This window comes from Corvus cornix, chromosome 4 (assembly GCF_000738735.6).
Source record: "Corvus cornix cornix isolate S_Up_H32 chromosome 4, ASM73873v5, whole genome shotgun sequence".
NCBI classification, from domain to species: Eukaryota; Metazoa; Chordata; class Aves; order Passeriformes; family Corvidae; genus Corvus; species Corvus cornix.
The window spans coordinates 3858396-3876001 of NC_046334.1; the positions used below are offsets into that span (position 1 = coordinate 3858396).

Here is a 17606-nt window from a genome sequence, read left to right on the forward strand (position 1 = left end):
CTGGAAATGGCGCCGGGGGCGACTTCCGGGGTTTAAATGCCCTCGGCCCCGCCCCGCGCAGCCGCCCTGGGGCCCCGCGCACCTGCCGGGCCCCGCCGCGCGCACCTGGGCCGGCCCCGCCCGCCGGTGCCGCCCCGCCCCGCCCCTGAGGCAGCGCCGCGCCCGCCCCCCCCGCGCGGGGCCGCTCCTGGCCCGGGGCCGCCGCTCGGGACCCTCGGCCCGGGGCCGCTCCCGGCTGCGGGTGGGGCCGGGGCGGGGCTCGCAGGTGGGCGGCGGTGGCGCGGGGGCCGTGGCCGGTACCGCTTCTCCCCGCGGCTCTGTCGCGCCCCGAGCCCCGTCCCGGTGTCACCCTCCCCGTCCCGGCGCCGCGGGCAGGAGGAGCGGGCGGGGAGCGGGAGCCGGCGGCCCCAGACCCTCGTTCCCGTCCCGCTCCGTCGGGCCCGGGGTCGCTGAACGGGCGCGGCGGCTCCGCGCAGGCACCGAATAAAGGCTGGGAAGCCCCGGCCGGGGCCGCCCCCGCACCGTGCGCCCGGTCCCGCAGCGCCCGCGCCGGGGTCCCCGAGCAGCGGCCGGGGAACCGCCCGGGAACGCCGCGGCTCCCGAACCGCCTCCTGCCCCCGGGACCTCCCTGCCCGCCCCGGCAGCAGCCGTGGGGCCTCCCGGACCCGAAACCGCGGCGGGGGCTGGTCCCGAGTCCCCAGACACCGGCACCACGAGCCTCGCAACGCGGCGCTCCCGGCTCGTCCTCCGCCACCACATCCGCACCGGGGAGAGGCCCCACCCGTGTCCCGGGTGTGGGAAGGGCTTCAGCCAGAGCTCTGCCTCTGCTGCGGAGCCCCAGCATGGAGGGCTTGAGCGGTGCTCTCAGCCCTGAACCCGCCCCGATGAGCCCGGGGCCGAGCCCGGACAGCGCTGGGCCAGGGCTCCGTGTTCCAAGCACTCGCACACGGGATTTGGGTCTGTTGCTGGGCCCCAAAATGCAGGATTTGGGCTCTGTGCTCAAGGCTTTGCACTCCCAAAACACAGGACTGAAGTCACTGTTTCACAGCCCTGGGCCAGGCCAGATGGGACTGGTTCCAAGTGCCAACAGTGCAGGACTTTGTCCCTGAGCCCTCCACACCCTCACCCCCACCAAAAAAAAAAAACCCACAGGACTTAAGACTCCGATTCTGAGACCAGAAAAACGCCCAGTTTATCAGTCTCAGTTCATAGGGTCGTGGAATTGACCGTGGACATCCCCACAGATGGTGACAGGGAATGGACCTCTCACACATTTGAGTCTGTTGTGAGAGCTGCTTTAGTGTAGCAAAAAACCACACGTGGGATAAAAGGGTAGGAAGCCTCCCCCGAAATGAAGGCATAAAATGCAGCCTATCTGCATTGTCTTCTTATCCTAAAAAGGTAATGTCCTATTATCCGACCACCAGGCTGGTTGTGCCGCCTCCAGCTCACCGACTGATGCCGCTCATGGCTCCAGGCGCTCCTGAGGCACGGGAACACCCACAGCTCTGCTCGGCCGGATGGAACTGAAGGGCTGGAAGATCCCCAGGCCTGAGCAGTCACCAGCAGGTGACGATCCAGGTATTCGTCCCCTTGTCCTGAGCTCGGGATGAGGTAGCTCCCAGCTGCCGCTGCCAGGAAGGAGCAGCTCCCCAAGGACGACTGTGCTCCCGTGCAATGCCGGCTGCCCTGCCTCTCTTAGGGAAAGCGGCTGTTCTGGAAGAGGAACTCAAATCCCAGCAGTCGGGGCTCGGCAGCAGCCAGCGAGCCCCTTGCACTGCGCAGTGCCAGAGGGCCGTGCCCCGAGCCCGGGAGCCACATCGGGCGCAGGGACTCGGTGACGTGGGGTCCCTGCCCAGGCTCTGCCAGGAGGAGGAGGTGGACGGGAGTGCCCGGGTGGAGCCTGGCACCGGCGGCCGCGGGGCCCTTCCTGAGGGGAGAACTTGCTCTGTGTTCCGTGAGCAGGATTAAGAGCTGGCCAGAAGCATTTAATATTCATTTTATAGACTATCACATGAACTGATACCAGTGTGCATTATGCAAAATAGCCACAATCTCTGCAGGCTTCAGAACAAAGATAAACAACGTTGCTTTCCTTTCCTTCTTTTAGGCAATTATATATAGGTAAGATTAATAATGCCTGATGACATTTTCTTCCTTAAAACTCTGCCCAAGACCATGCTACTAACTAGGTTTCAAAAGCAGAAAGAGATGAAAGTGATAAATTAAACCTGATGCTCAATCTTTGCCTATTTAGCTTTCCATTACAGAAATCCCTGGATGGATCCACATGCTCCTCTGCTCATATTATATTTTGTCTCCCTCTAATCTCATTAGCACACCCTAAATCCAACCTGTTCTGCTTCTCACACCAAAGCCTGCTGTCATCTCTGCTCATGACATTTGCATGGCACACGTTGTTGTCACACAGATAATGGCAAAACAAATTGCATCGTGTTCTTCCTGCAATAAACAGTATAATTTGGGGAGCTGGGGCTGTGAAACGAGGTGATACAATTCCTGAGTAGCTCTCAACACGATGAACACTGGCTCGGAGGTTGCCTGTGGCTCCAAACACATGAGTTTTCAGAATCCATGGTCACTAAATGGCTGTCTCCTTTACCAACATTTATTTTGTCAGTACTTCTGTTTTTGTGAGCCAACATTGCAGCTTGTGAGGGTCAAAAAAACCAGACCTCATGTTTGATGTGCTTTCTCATTGATGGAGTCCAACTACTCTTGTTAAGGCAAAGTCCCATTATAGCAGGGGAATGAGGGGAAAAACAACCTTTATCCATGTAAAGATCAATTGATTATTTTTTTTCAATTTCTAGACCTCCGCCATCCATAAATGACTGATGACCCTTGCAGTGGATATTCTGCACAGTCCCAGCAGGGTCACTCACTCTTAGGAATTCCAGAAGCTGGAAAAGCCCCAGAGTTTCCCCAGTGTCCAGACTTATCCTGACCACTTGTTTCAGCCTTGCTGTGGCTCAGCTGTGCCAGGTTCTGATTATCCAGCAGCACTGGGAGGCACTTCCAGGCCTGAACACTTCCCTCAGTCCACAATAAAAACCAGCTGAGCACCTGCCCCGAGCCCTGTGAGGTCAGTGCAAGGCTCTGATTGTGCCTGACTGGGATCAGGAGCCTGCTCCTGCCTGGCTCCAGCTGGCTCCTGCTGCACTGAGGAAGGGCTCCTCTGGCAGCCTGGGTGTGGCTCCCAAACCTTCCACAGGAGCTGCAATATTTCCCCATTTTACATCCGCAGTGTTGGTAACTGCTCTGGTTTGGCCCAAGACCTTTCAAGTACTCCAGCATGAGGACAGAAAAGCCCAGGGACAAACAAAGGCCTCTTGGAAGGCAAAGTATTTATTTCATGACTAACAGGCAAATGAAAGACTCTTTTTCTCATCAGGGTTTATGCTGTCTTTTGCTTGCTTGGACTTTTGCTTTCTGTCCTTTGCGAGTCTCCGCACATTCACCTTTCAGTATTTCCATCCTCTGCCTTGCCCAGGCTGCCTCTGTTCAGCTCCCTCAGCAGTTGTTGGTGTGAGCCTGATCTTTTTTACTTCAGCTCGTGTCCCTTTCCACTGGCCCTCGTTCCCAGCTGCTACACCCGGGGAATTCCCGCCTGTGAACAAGCAGGGATTCCTTACCCTGGCCGAGGGAAGCCATCACCCCTGCCCACATTCCCAAGGGTCAGCTGGGCTGGTACGAACCTGTGGTGTCCCAGAGCTCACAGACCACTCCCAGTGCAGCATCTGGGGAGCCGGAAGCCGGTCCTAAGGATCGGGACTGATGCACGTGGTGACTGGAAATCATCCACGAATACTGGATCCAGTTGTTACGAACGGGTGCAGCCAAGGCAGCCCCTCTCCTGCTCACCGAGATATCACCAACACTTCAGTCTGGTAACGTGGATACACAAATATCTGCTCTGGTGCACAACAGTACCTTCGTGGGCATTCATGAGAGTGCAAATATAATGATCGTGGCTCTCAGTTTTGAGGCTGGGATCGAGATTCATTTTCAGTAATTTTAAACAATTATTTCACCTCATTGCTTAATTCTTTCCACAGCTGGGACTCCAATAAGAGGAGAAGGAGACAGTTTATTGGAACCCCTTTCCTGCTGAACACTGAGGCTCATCCAGGTCCTGGGAGAAAGCACAGGCAGGGAGAGGTGCCCCTGCTCTGCTGGGATTGCATTCACGAGGGAGAAACGTCTTTGTGAAAATTGGTCTCATTATTTTTATGCCTCATAGTTCCCACTACAATTGTTTTGACCAGAACTGGGACTGCTGAGCGTCACTGAGCAGCAAAGGAGACACTCAGCCATCCCCATGACCTGGCAGAAATGACTGCTGGTGATGGCCTGAGCCCTGGGGTGAGAGTTATTAACAGCAGTAACAGCAACACTGATATTCCCCAGAAATATGAGGAACTGCTTCTTCCCTTTGTTGGGAAAATGTCTATTGTGCATCTCCAAGTTACACCCTCAGCACTCACTTGGCTTCTCAGATATTAATCCCTTATACATTCCTCACAAGGCATCTCCACCAGTTCCCTCTTCCACCTGTTGGGTGATGCTCCCTCCTTATTTCAAAGGTGAGAGCGAGGAGCTTTGCACTTGCCCTTCACTGAGCTCCTCTCGCATCATCTCTCACTCCTTTCATTTCCTTACCAGCAAGGAGAAAGATGAAAGGGGAAAAAAGAAGTGTGTTATGATCTGTGCAAGGCAGAAGTGGCCTGAAGAGACGCATTTTGGATTAAACTCTGGCTGTATAAAACCAAAGTCAATTAGGATTTCCTCAAAAAAGAAAATAAAATGAAAGGAGGAGATAATTAAAGCTATTTATAGAGTCAGATTAAGGTCTGCTCCTCGAGGTTTTAGCTTTGGCACTTCTCTAAGCAACACGAAACACAGACTATGAGTAACTGTGAGAGACTGCACACGAAGAGGACTCGGAGAGGAATTCATTCCCCCATCCAAATCCACTGGATTGACTTGGACAAGGACAGGAATTGCCCCTGGACTGCCAGTGCTGCCCAGTTATTGGGAGGGTGGCTGGCACTGCCACCATTCGCACCTCTGGTGTTTAGTGGGCGCCTGCTGAGGGGCTGTTGGACCACGCTGAGCTCACTCCTTTTACGTGAAACTTGGTGCAATTGCTAAGCAGGTGCCCTTCCCTATTTTCCATTTGTCTCCTCCCCAGAGAACACCCTGCCGTTCCCCCAGGCCCCCTGCCTGTCGCTCCGAGCCAGCAGAGCACAGGCCTCGCTCCCGCCCTGGGACTTCCCGTTCCCGCTGCCGGGACGTCGCAGCCCATGGGCTGAACAGGGAGTGGCACGGGGGGAATGCACTGCTCAGGTGTCCCTGCAGCCTCCAGCACAGCTCTGCTGCCAGGGAAGGGGAGCCCGGTCACAGGTGGCTTTCACACTGCTGGAATTCATTGTCTTGGGAGCCCGTTGGTGTCACCTTAACATCAAAGGGCCTCTATAAACCACACTCGGCACCTGGAGAGCCTCTGCTCCGAGGGCTTTGGGCAGCAGCAGAGCACAGCTCTGACAGGAACTCTGGGAATGCATTTGTAAAGGAAGTCATTTCGATTTATGGTTTGCTTGCTTCAGCATTATTTATCAGTAATGGCCCAGTTAATTTTCTCTGTGTATCAGTTTTAGATTGAGCCTTTACAGAGTTAGATTAATTTGTCTTTACAGGATGATGTGTCACATCACTCCTGAGCTTTGAACAGCCTCAAGTGCACAGCACTGCCAAGAGCCAAGGCAGAAATTTCTTTGTGGGCAGCCCAAAGCCCATTTAATGTTTCATGATTGGACCCAGTGATCTTAAGGGTTTTTTCCGACCTAAATGATTCTATGATTCCATATTCCCAAACTCAGAGGAGCCCAAACATCCATATTAATTTTACTATGCCAACCACTCCAGCTAAAGCTGCAGTGCCACTCTGGACATACATGGAATACACTGAGTCGGTTCAGGGTTTGTTCAAAATATTTGAAAATTCCTTTGTCTATTTCTCAGCTCCAGAAACACTTACTAGAAAAACACAATGTACCTTTTTTGGAGCTCTTTTGACAGTAAGGTCCTGTAAAACCTGTTCTGTCTGGAGGGCACCTTTGCAGATTTAGTTATGCAGTCAGGTTCACTGATAGAGTAATCCTAAGTGACTGGGAAAACTTGGCATCTGCCTCGATCCCCCAATATTTCTCAGATATGACATCGATCAGTTTTAGTCTGTTTCAGCGGAAGCTTAAGTTGCGCTTTTGAGAGACTCAGAAATGCTTATGGTGAATCTCCCCAATCCCTTCTCAAGAGCATCCTCTCAGGTTCCGTTGATAAAGAGCAGATTAACCTATTATGGATGTCATTTTTCTCCAACACCGATATTCTCATTTGTCAGATGTCGCTGGCAAGGAGCAGGTTTGACCTTTAAGGCAGGAATATGTAAGGTGTTGTCAAAATGAATCAGAAACTCACAACAGATGTGAAACAGCATTTCCAAGGCTGGGGAGAGGGAGTTCACTCCTTATGCCCCCCCAGAAGACCCCATTCTCTAGAAACAGCAAACACCAACAAGTCCCTGCTTTGCTTAAATACATTCTGGTGAATTTTACTGTGCTGGCAAGGAGGGGTGGACAACAAAACAATGAGCGGTGCAGACAAAGCTCTCTCCACGGGCAGCATGGCCTGACCTTCTGCAGCTTTGCCACTTCAGCCTTGGAAGATGCCAGCCCTGGCACTGAGGATTGCTGTGTGCCTTGGGGAGTTTGTTAGGTAAGTTACATGCGCTGACAAGGAAAAGCTCTGCTTGCTGAGGATATCACCAAGGTAAACACACACTCAGGTTTCTGAGGACAGAATCCATTTCTCCTGGAATGGAAGGGGCCCCTTTTAAAACACCCCCACCTCACTGAGTCCAGGAGTGCCCTGCTGAACAACAATCCTGCCCCGAGTGGTGAATATTCCTGCAGGCCCGAGCAGCAACACGTGGCCATTGCATCTCCAGCCTTCAGTAGCCCCTGGGGAGCAGGTGAGAATTCCCATTTCTGTCTGGGAAATGTTCTCTCCAGGAAGGGGAAAAGCAGCATTTCCTTGCCCATCACCGACCATCACAGCCCTGCCCCTCTGTCTGTCAGCACTGACACTGGCGCTGCTGTGGCTCGGCAAGGAGCAGAGGAGAGGATGGAAGGAGCTGCACCCGTGTGGTGCCCACAGCTCCTGAACTGCCTCTGGTCCTTCTCAGGAGAAGTTATGGCACCTAAATGTCAGCGCCTGATGCAGCCCCATCCGACTTCCGGGGACTGCAGCACCTTGAGCAAACAAAGGGGAAATTGCTGCAGTGTGAGGGTTGCCAGGCTAATACCAGCAGGAAGGCAAGAACTCAATGAAGTCGAAAAATTACATATTTAACCAGTAGCTGGATGGTAATAATTGTTTTAGGCCAACACTGAATTCTGTCTGGGGCCATTAATTACATGATCAGGTTGCTGATCTGGGTGGGAGTGAGGGGTTTGCAAACCACAGCCAGGACAGAAAGGATTCCTCCCATCAGCAGCCTGTTCAGTGCCCTCGTAGGGTGTTTGCACAGAAAATCCACTGCAGAACAAGGCTGAAGGCAGCAGGGAACCACCCAGCTTTTATCCAGGGAGCCTCCTCTATTGTCTCTGCTGTGGAGCAGGAGGCAACACTGCTTTATGTTAAAAGACAAAAAAGAGCAACCTAAGGACAGGGAGTTGCAGAAACACGAGGAAACCCACACTTCCAAAGGCAACCTTGCCTTGTTTTCACTCCTCAGAATAGAAGGGCAAGTCTGGGTTTGCTTCATCCCCCTCAGAAAAGGGGCTCGGGCTCTGCTGAGCAGGATCCAGCCAGCGCTGATTCTGCTCTGGAACAGCAGAGCTGAACATCAGATGGGTGACACGCACCCAAAACAAGGAGCGATAATGAAGCTGGAATAGCAAAGCTGAGCCCTAAGCGAGGTTCGATTCCCACCATGAAATCACCAGGCTTTATGAGCCCAGAGTTTCAGAGCTCTCCATTATCTGACAGAAGAGTTCACAGAAAGCCCCAGAGCTGAAGGAGCCATGGAGGTACCTCAGCTCCAGGTGGCTGCACTGCCAGGCTGCTCATGCCTGGGGCACTCTGATATCAGAGAGGAGTTTGGGAAGGGCTCCAACACTTCCGACCGCTGCCAATCCCACAGCAAGAGCATCCCTACTTTACCTGGAACACACATAATCCCTTTCCCAGAGGAATCCCATGGGACACTCCCCGTGGATCACTCCCTGTGCAAGACACTCGGGAAGGCTCTGCAGCTCCAGCCTGTCCTCACTGCCGTGTCCTGGTTTGCTCCTGGAATTCCCAGCCCAGAAACGCCTCTGTGCCCCTCCACTGCCATCCCTGCCTGGGACTTTCACTGCCTCTCATATTCCAGGTTTCCTGGTTCTTCCTTTTTGCCACTCCTGTGTGCTGACCAGCAATCAGTCAGTATTTGCAATAAAAAATTAACAGAAGTCCTTTTCCATGTTGCTAAATGCAGCTTGACACCACTCAGTGACCCTGTTAGCCAAGCTCAGTCCTTGAAAACACATCCCTCAGTAACGCTGTAGACAAATCACAGCAAACACCAGCAGCTTTGAACTGTGCACTCACCATAATCCACAGTCATCAGGATGTGAAAGGAATAAATGAAGCCGGACTGAGTGATGATCTCTGGCCAGGCACCAGAAAGCGGCACCAACAGTTATCAAAAGGAATCAGAAATGAGGCTGAGGAAAATACTGGGCAGCTGAACCTACGTTCCTTGTGGGGTTTGTGATACAGAGATTGTTATTATTCATTTTTCATTTACCATCGTGTTGATGAGTGCCTCCAAACTGCACATGGAATTTCCACCACGATTTCCACGGTGCAGCTTTGCTCTCTAGCCCATGCCTCTCCATCCCATAATCCACTTCAAACACAAAACTTTTCCTTCCAAACTGGAATTCAGGGAATTGTCACCAAGTCCCCATCCACGCAGCGTGAGTGTAAATGTGGTTGTGAGGGGCCTGATGATAATCCTGGGACAAACGCTGTTCCCCATCAGCCCGGTGTCACTTCAGAGCCTTCTGCCTGTGCTGGGGCTGCTCTGTGTCCCTGTTCCGTGGAGCTGGAGCAGCTTCACCCATCAGAGCACACTGATCCCATGGAGAACGTGTGCATCTGGTTTTGTGTTCGGGCAGCTCAAGAGTTCCTCACTGGCAGCCCCAGGGACATTCCAGTAGGATGAACTCCTTTACCTGCAGGGCCATAAAAAGAGAAGAGTTAACAAGGGCCTATGAGGTGTCAGGGCAAAGGGAATGAGGTGCCTTTATGGGACCTCTCAACGTGCCTGACCCCAGGCAGAATTCCTCTGCCACCAGTGCTCTGGGGAAGGTGGGAACCCCCAAGCTTTTCCCAACCATTGCTTGTTGCTCACGTGTGCACAGGAAGTCTCAGGGCCCCGTCTGCGGCACATTCAGTGCTCTGTGCTCAGCCAAGGTTCCCAATCCCCAGCTGAAGGCACGTGGAAATCCACTGCTGGCAAACTTGAGGCTGTCAGGGATTTTGGCCACTACCCTCAGTCATATTTACCCTATTAATGGTAGCTCAGTCTTAGGAAGGACAACTTCTGCCACCAGATTTGGTTCCAGTCTGTGCTGAGAGAGGGGCTTTCGCAGAGCGCAGAAATTAATGCCGTGTTTCCAAGAGAAAAGATCTGTCTTTCCTAATTTGATTTGTAAAAATCACTTAATAGTAATTTATTAATCCTAATTTGAATACAAGATAAACTTGACAATAAATAAAAGAAATAAAAGGCAATACAAAACAGATTAAGATAGAAACATTAAAAAAGATTAACAGTCTGTGAGCGAATCAGCAGCTTGGCCTGGCAATACAGGTGCTGAGGGTGCCAGCTTAAGGTAAGAAGTGTCCTTGGAGGCACAGTATCCCCCAGGCAGTGCCCAAGGGGTGCTGTGTGTGCAGGGGGTCTGTTACCTTCATCGCTGGAGTTGTGCTCTCCTGGTCAGGAGTCTCCATCACTGCTCCAAGGCCCGTATGTGAAACCAGACAGGAATTATTTGTGACTCCAACACTGAGGCAACAAAAGCATCATGGAAAAGTGTTGTTCCTTGTCCTTGAAGCAACTGTAAACACATCTAGGAACACAACAGACCAGGCATTGTATGATGGTGTTTGAAGCTGTAAAAGATAATGCAACAGTTAATTTTCTGCCTTAGTTGGGCTTTTCCTCACCATCAGTTGCTACTAAATAAGTCTCCAACATTTTTCAAGGGCATAACTTGGAACAAGACAGCAATAACCATTACATATTGTTTTCAATAAGATGCCATTTTCCTTTCTGGCAGGCAGCAATGGGCTTTTAATGGCTAACATTTGTTTCATAAAGCTCCCAGATGCTGCCTTGACAATTGCAAGGAAGAAAAGAGAAGAAAACAAACCCAAAGCAAGGGAAGAAAATACAAGGAGCAAATGAAAGATTCAGTTTCCATTGCAATGATTTATCCTGTGTCCCAGGCTGATGCAGGTTTTTGCTGGATCAGACATCTCTGGTGAATCTGTGCTGCAGAGCTCCACTGAGATCCTGGCTCTCCCACCTGCTGCAGCCCCCCAGCCATTCTGAGCCACGATGGGAAATACTGGAAGGGAGTTACCATGGAAGTGGAGCCAGTCAAGTAAAACCAAAAATTATAAGGGATAAGCTTTCCAGACTATATAAAAATATATATATAGAAAAAATCCCAGATGGCAAATAAATGGCACCAATTTCATTCCAGAAGATGAAGCGCACTGTGACGTAGCAGTAGTCGAACTGAAGAATGGGAAAGCCAACATTTGTGAGGAGCCAGGACAGTAGCCATGGCCATTGCTTTTCCACATCTATTTTTTGAGCCCTCCAGCATATCTGGTGAGTGGCAAGAGGCACTTTTTTCCTGAACAGACCCAAACGACGAGACTTTGAAGAGTCTGTCAGCACTGCCTCATGACTTGTGCCAGGGAGCTAAAGACAGGAGACTGAGTGCTTTGGTCTAAGTGGTTGAACAAAACCCAGGGGCTCCACATATTCTGTGTTACAAAGGAAAACTGGAATTGTCACCACATGTCTTTGAAGCAATCCTGCTTACCTGCAGTGGTCCTGTTCCCCAGGTTCAGGGGGAGTCAAGCCACAGGAGATGGATTTGTTTGCACAGCCCTAGGTCAGGTTCAGCCAGCCCTGTTCCCCCCCTCAGCTTCCCACATTTAGTCCAAACACACGGGAGAGGGAGCATTGCCTCACTCGCTGCTTCTCTGCTCCTGTTTCTTCTTTTATGCAGAAACATGAATTTCCAGAGCACAGCTACAAGGGTCATGACTAGCATGTGTGCACACCTTTGTTTTGGATGGTAAAATCTCTGCACATGGTGTGAGATGTCTGAGTGTTACACAAAGCAAATTCATGAATTTTCCCTCATCTAATCCTATTGTCTTTACTCTGGATGACTGTCTATGCAGTCCAGTATTTACTCATCACAGCAGCTCCAAGAAATACTGCATCAAAAATACTGTTTTCTAAATTTGGGTACTCTGCAAAAATTCACAAGTTCAGTTTGCTTAATAATGTGATACCAACACATCATAATTTGTAATTAAAAACTGTATCCTCTCATTATGTCTGCAGGTCTTTCATATGGCTGTCATCCATAAACAAGACAATGCAAACTGATCTTCACAGAGAGCAAGACACTGCACCCTGACCTTGGTGCACAGGGTTTTTTTTCCCTTGTCACACAAACATTTTACTGGCACTAAAGTAACTGGAGTGGAAAGGGAGCAGCTCCCAACTGACAGAGCAGCCATGCTTCCTCGGATCAGCCTGTAACTTGGGATAAAAAATTGCAAAAGCAAAAGGAGACTTCTTTTTCTTAAAGCAGAAATGCCCAGTAATACCCATGTTCTACCTCATGTAAGTCTGAAGAATTTTTAAGGCATCACGTGCTGAGGATGGGACAGGGGAGTATCAGCCAGAGTCCTCTGAGTGCTTGCTGCTGGATTAGCCTGCAAGACTCCAATAGTTTAAATGGAGGCAGGATTTAAAGCTTAGCAGATCACACCTCCCTGAGCAATACAGCAGATTTTACTACAGGGCAAGACCAGGTTCAGTGTACAGACAATGGACATTCCCACACAGGCACAGTTCCTGCACTGCAATGGCTGGGCCACACTGCCTCCTTGGACACTGATTTCCTGAGGCTTTGCCTGATGCTGCTTTAATTCTTCACACTGTGGGGCTCCATCACTCACTCACCCTGGGAGATCATTCCACAGTTCAGTAGACATTACTATGGCTGTTTTACCCCTGATATTCATCCAAAATTCTACTTTTCCTAATTTAATTCCATTCTCTACAAATCTTTTTTTACCCTCCATGGTTTTAAGGCGTTCCTTTTTTATTCCAGATAAAGTCAAGCCACTAGCAACCAGTCAAGCAACTAGAAACCAGTCTTATTCCTTAGCTGGAGAGATGTAACCTTGAGCAGGTACAGGTAGGTAATTATGGACTGTACTTAGGGGTCTGCTAAAAGTTTCTGCCTGATTTCCTGTCCCTGCAGGGATAGTAATTGGTGTTCCACATGGAAGTATCCCAGCCCCTCCAGCAGCATCAAGGCAGCACTGAGAGGTTCCAAGAGCAGCTCTGTGCAGCCCCCCGGGCTGGGAGAGGAGAGGGAAGTGTTCCAGCTCTGCGGAACGCCGGAGACCAAACCAGAGCCATGAAATTCACTGCTGGAGGTACCACAGTCAGATGAGCTTCTCCCCAGGCTGTGGTACCCCCCTGCAGAAACAGGGAAATGTGACTCTTGGAAGTTAAATTCATAAGCAGAGGAAGGAACGGGTTATGTTCTGATTGCACATTGGCTTAAATCGGGAGCTGCTCTAATAATCCTGTGGAATGGGATGGGTCTGAGCGCCAGCTGAAGTGAAAGGCAGCTCAGGCTGAGGCCATGTGTGTCCCAGGTTTGCTTTTACTTTCTGAATTACTTTTCCTTAATATAAATATCAACCACAACAGGTACTAACAGAAGACTTCAGGAGCCTTTCCCAGCTGTTTTGGGCTTCAACCCCCAAAGCTTGCCTCTCATAATTCAGTTTTAGCTTCAGGCACTTTAAAGTTAATAGACTCATTTGAGCAAAGGGCTTATTGGAAATCCATGTTGGAAAACAGTGAGCGTAAGTGTGCTGGTGCCAAGCTATAAACACATTTATACAGTGCAGTAAATCAGTGCTGCTGCCTCTCCTTGGAGGGGCCGGGCCAATTAAGCCAAATGTACAGGATATGAGGATGGAACCTGTTCAGCTGCAGGCAGGTAGCAAAGACTGCAGCCACACCACCCTGTTGGGGCTCGTTTTGACATTGCCCTGCCTGGCCAAATTTGATACCATTTGCTTTTGGCTTGTCATTCACTGACTGCTGAAAAAGAACAGGGATTTGGAAAGGCATTGCCAGCACTGTGTGGGTGCGGCACAAGGACACACAAATGAAGAGGCAGGAAAGGGGATGCCTGTGGACATCTAGTGGTACAAGGTCCACAAATGTACTTGGGCTCTGTAATGCAGTAATGGTGCTGGACTCACTCTCACAATTCCTGCACAGGTAGAGGTCATACGATCTGACTGATGACTTTTTACAAACAAGAAAATGTTATTTGTTATCAGAGCATTTCATTCAACTATCTTAATTACCTCTCTGCCTTTTAAGTGTGATCTAAAATACAAAACAAGGTACAAAAATAGGATGGGATGTTACAGAGAGCTGGTTAGCTTTCAGTGCATCAAGTCCCTGAAAATTACTTATATTTTATGTTTGTGTAAAACCTGTCAATGATTATTAAAAGTAAAGTTACCATTCTCTGAATAGGTGCTCAGATTACAGAAGCTGTAGTTGGAAGCTGACAGCTGGCAGAGCTGTCTTGTAAAAACTCTAAAATGCATTAGAATGCACACAAAAGAAGTAATTTTTTAAATGAGACAGAAGAGGAAGAAAAAGAGCCCTGTGTCCCACTTAAAAGGGGAGAATTTGGACTTTGAGAGACTTAAAAAGGGGGATTTCGAACATTCTTTTAAAGGTTTTGTTTTCCTTTTCAGATCCAAAAGAGTCAAGCACACTTGGTGCTGCCCCAGTCCCTAATGCAAGATGGTCCTGTGCTATTCTGCCAGTACCTAAAGCACAGGAGGAAGAGATTTCCAAATAAAGTACCAAAAGCAACTGCCAGGTCACCAGCAGTGCCTGCCCAGGTCCTAACCTATGGCACTAATTATCCATCTGCCTCGCCAGCTGCCCGAATGGATTCTCCATCCTATGGCTGGGCACAGGAACAGGCTGCCTTTCCTCTTCTCACACATCTTACTGTGGGTAGGCTTTTTTGGAATGATTTTTAAACTTTGTTCTAGCTATTCTGTTTGCACCTTCACTCCTCTCATTACTTGTTTCACTGCTCATTTACTCACTGGAACAAAAATTGTTTGAGACAAGCGCTAAGGAAGCAAGTATCTGTGAATAGAAACCAAACTCATTCCCACATGAGGTTGGCAACTCACTGCACCATCATTAAACAGAGTTATTCACCTTTAAATCTTGGCTTTTGAAAGCAAGGAGAAACTCACATAAGCTCAAAGCCCGTAGGACGAAACTGAAAATCCACAAATATCTCCCATTAGCAGGGCAAGGCACTTGCAGTGGTGGGGAACAGCCCATACCCCCAGAGCAGCATTCCTAAGCAGCTCTTTACGTGGCAGTCCTTTGCACAGGAAATACTGTCACCTGAAGAAATAAAGGAGATAACTTGGCATGGGCCATGGAAGCTTCTCTTTCTGACTTATATCAGTATCATCTGGGGGGAAAAGGGGAATCACAAAGAGGCAGTGGCCTCTGACTGCAACTTCCCTCTCGCAGCACCCCGGCCACAGGCTGCTGCTGCCTGCCTTATTCCTTTAATCCATCACCAGGGCAAGGGGGTGTTTTCCACCTTCACAGCTTCTTCACAGCATGAATTAGTGAGCTGACTCTACCCTAAAGTAAAGTAAATCCCAGCTCCCATCCTCTCTCCACCAAAGCCATGATTACCTGCAGAGCAAAAAAGAGCACAGAGTGAAGGGTAAAAATCTCTGTTGAGATCTAGAAAGTGATTGTGCCTGGCTGCCCGTGGGGCTGTTCTCCTCAGCATGGCACTGACTGTGCAATGCATTTTCTTTCACACACAGTGCTCTTGGTTTCTTAATATCTCGACTCCTTATTCCAGTACACTGGTCCCATTTGCTTCTACAGCTACATCCCTAACCAGCCTAATTTGCCCTCTTTATCATTTATTTATCTTGAAGAAATTTTGAAAGGCAACTCAGAAACTTTTTTATCTGAGTTTTCCAAGTGTGTTTCACTATTCCACAGCCTGTTATATTGAGTTTGGAGCATCCTCATGTCTACAAGGTATGAGGGATTTCTTTCACTGCAGATCCTTTATAAAGTCTAAAGGCTCCACTCGAACACCAGACTGGTGTGGCTCCACATTTGCTTTTTCCCATTCACATTAAACAGGCTTTAAACAGTTGACTTATTTATGGAACATGATGTTGCATGAGATGGAAATAAAATATCAGGATTGTATTTCACCCCCAAGTCCCAAGGGGTTAATAAAGCAGTCCGTCTGCTGATTGTTTCCCTGCAATATAAACTTATAGAAGTACATTAGTTCCTCATCAATTTGCAGTTTATCTCTACATTTTCCCTGATGGCCTTCCCAATAGCATTGTGGGGAGGAGCAAAAAGGGCCACGGGGATTCCAGAACAAATCCTTTGCAGAACAATTTACAATATGTACATTTGTTTACTTCTGCCATAATTGCTACATCTGCTTTCCTGACACTAATTAATTAGGCCTCCTTTAATTAATTGTGTTCTCTGAGGAAGGTGGTGTTGACATTTCGCAGCTGGTACTGGAGAGGGGAGCTGTGCAAGGCAGAGTTCCTGACAACACCCCTGGTTTGAAGTCCTGCAGCTCCCCACGCCCTGCCAGTGCCCGTGGCCTGCACTGGGCCACGCAGCTGCAAGGAACCCGCTGGATCTGAGCCTTCAGCCCTGCTGGAACTGCCAAAAAAGCTTCAAGTGGAGAACTAACAGTCCAAAATCTGACTTGAGTCTAAACAAACTCCAAACTCAGAAACACAGATGTAGATAGCATACCTTGAGTTTCCTCCCCATGAGGCCTCCTATTTATTTACTTATTTATTTCAACTTCCTTGGGTCAAACTTGGATGTGACAGGATGGGTCTTGTTCTGGAGCACGTTAATATCAGCCCCACAGGTCTGCCCTGCACATCATTCCTGTGTGTGACTGCACGTCTTGTTGTACACAGATGGGCAATCATGCATACAAATGCTCCTATAATTCATCCCAGAGTTGCTGAACTGTTTATACAGGCAACTTTCCATTTATTCCTAACACTCGACATGCTACAGAGGTGTTTTCTCTTGTTCCCAAAATATTATTCTTCATTAACTGAATTTCGGTAAAACAGCTATACCTTTGAGAGCTGGAGATTCTTAATCTCCTAACAGGCTCTTTGAGGTCAGGGGAAGAAGAAAGTCTAATATTTTCCACAGTGCTATGTAGCCTTCTAATTTCTAGTCAAAATGGCATGTGTTTACCATCCTTCATTGATACTCTGGCTGGACTTTGGCAAGGAAACCTTTGCCAACAACCACTTTACAAGCAAAACCTGCACATTTCTCCCTGAGAGCTATTTTCTAAGAACACTTCCTTTACGGAAAATCGTTTTCACAAAATTGCATGGCTGACTGAGGTGTCCTGCTCCCAGCCTGGCTGCGCCAATTTCAGCACCATCACACCAAAAATAAATGGGATTGTTTTTGGTGGCACGATGTCACATGCATTGACCATATCCCTGGCAACAGCAAGCATGCCCTGTGGCTGTTTGAGAAGAAAGAAATGGAGTGAATCAGAATAAGCCACAGTCCCTGCAAAAAGGGGGTGAAAGCAAAGAAAGGAAGAAAGGAACAGCCAATGGAGGGGGGGTCTGGGAAGGCAATGGACTGAAACCCAAAAGATTGCTTATCTACTTTCTAGCTGCACCAATAATCATTCTCTGCTGATTACCTTCCCTTTTGTGCCATGGGTGCCATTAGTAGTGTCACAGCAGTGCCCAAGGGTGCACAAGGCATGTGCTGGGGGACATGCCATGGCATCAGCCACCAGACACATTTCAGGAAGAAGCTTCAATGCCTGAGTTTATTTTGTTTTGCTTGCAAACATCTGAGCTCTTGGATTTGGCAAAAGAAAAAAAAAACCAACCAAAAAAGCACTGCATGTCATTCTCTTTAGGGCTCCACATAAAAATCCTATCAGGGCTTTATAGACAGCAGTATGGTAGTTTTCCAAGCTTCACATGCTTTCCTGTTCCTGCTACTCATCCAGATTGAAAGCTTCTGCAAACAAAAGCAGTACAGTGAAGGCATGTGTGAGTTTGCTTCCAGACACTTCAGACTGCAG

General features: G+C 49.2%; 1 long non-coding RNA gene across 3 annotated transcripts in view; it reads right to left on the reverse strand.

Moving 5' to 3' along the window:
- Positions 1–6608: 6608 nt before the first annotated feature.
- LOC120409976 overlaps positions 6609–17606 on the reverse strand; it is a 112211-nt gene continuing 101213 nt past the window's right edge. For all 3 annotated transcript variants that reach the window (XR_005601870.1, XR_005601871.1, XR_005601869.1), the window contains 2 exons: positions 10045–10248; positions 6609–9305 (listed from right to left, as the gene is read on the reverse strand). This is a non-coding gene — a long non-coding RNA (uncharacterized LOC120409976). The remainder of the gene's footprint in view (positions 9306–10044; positions 10249–17606) is intronic.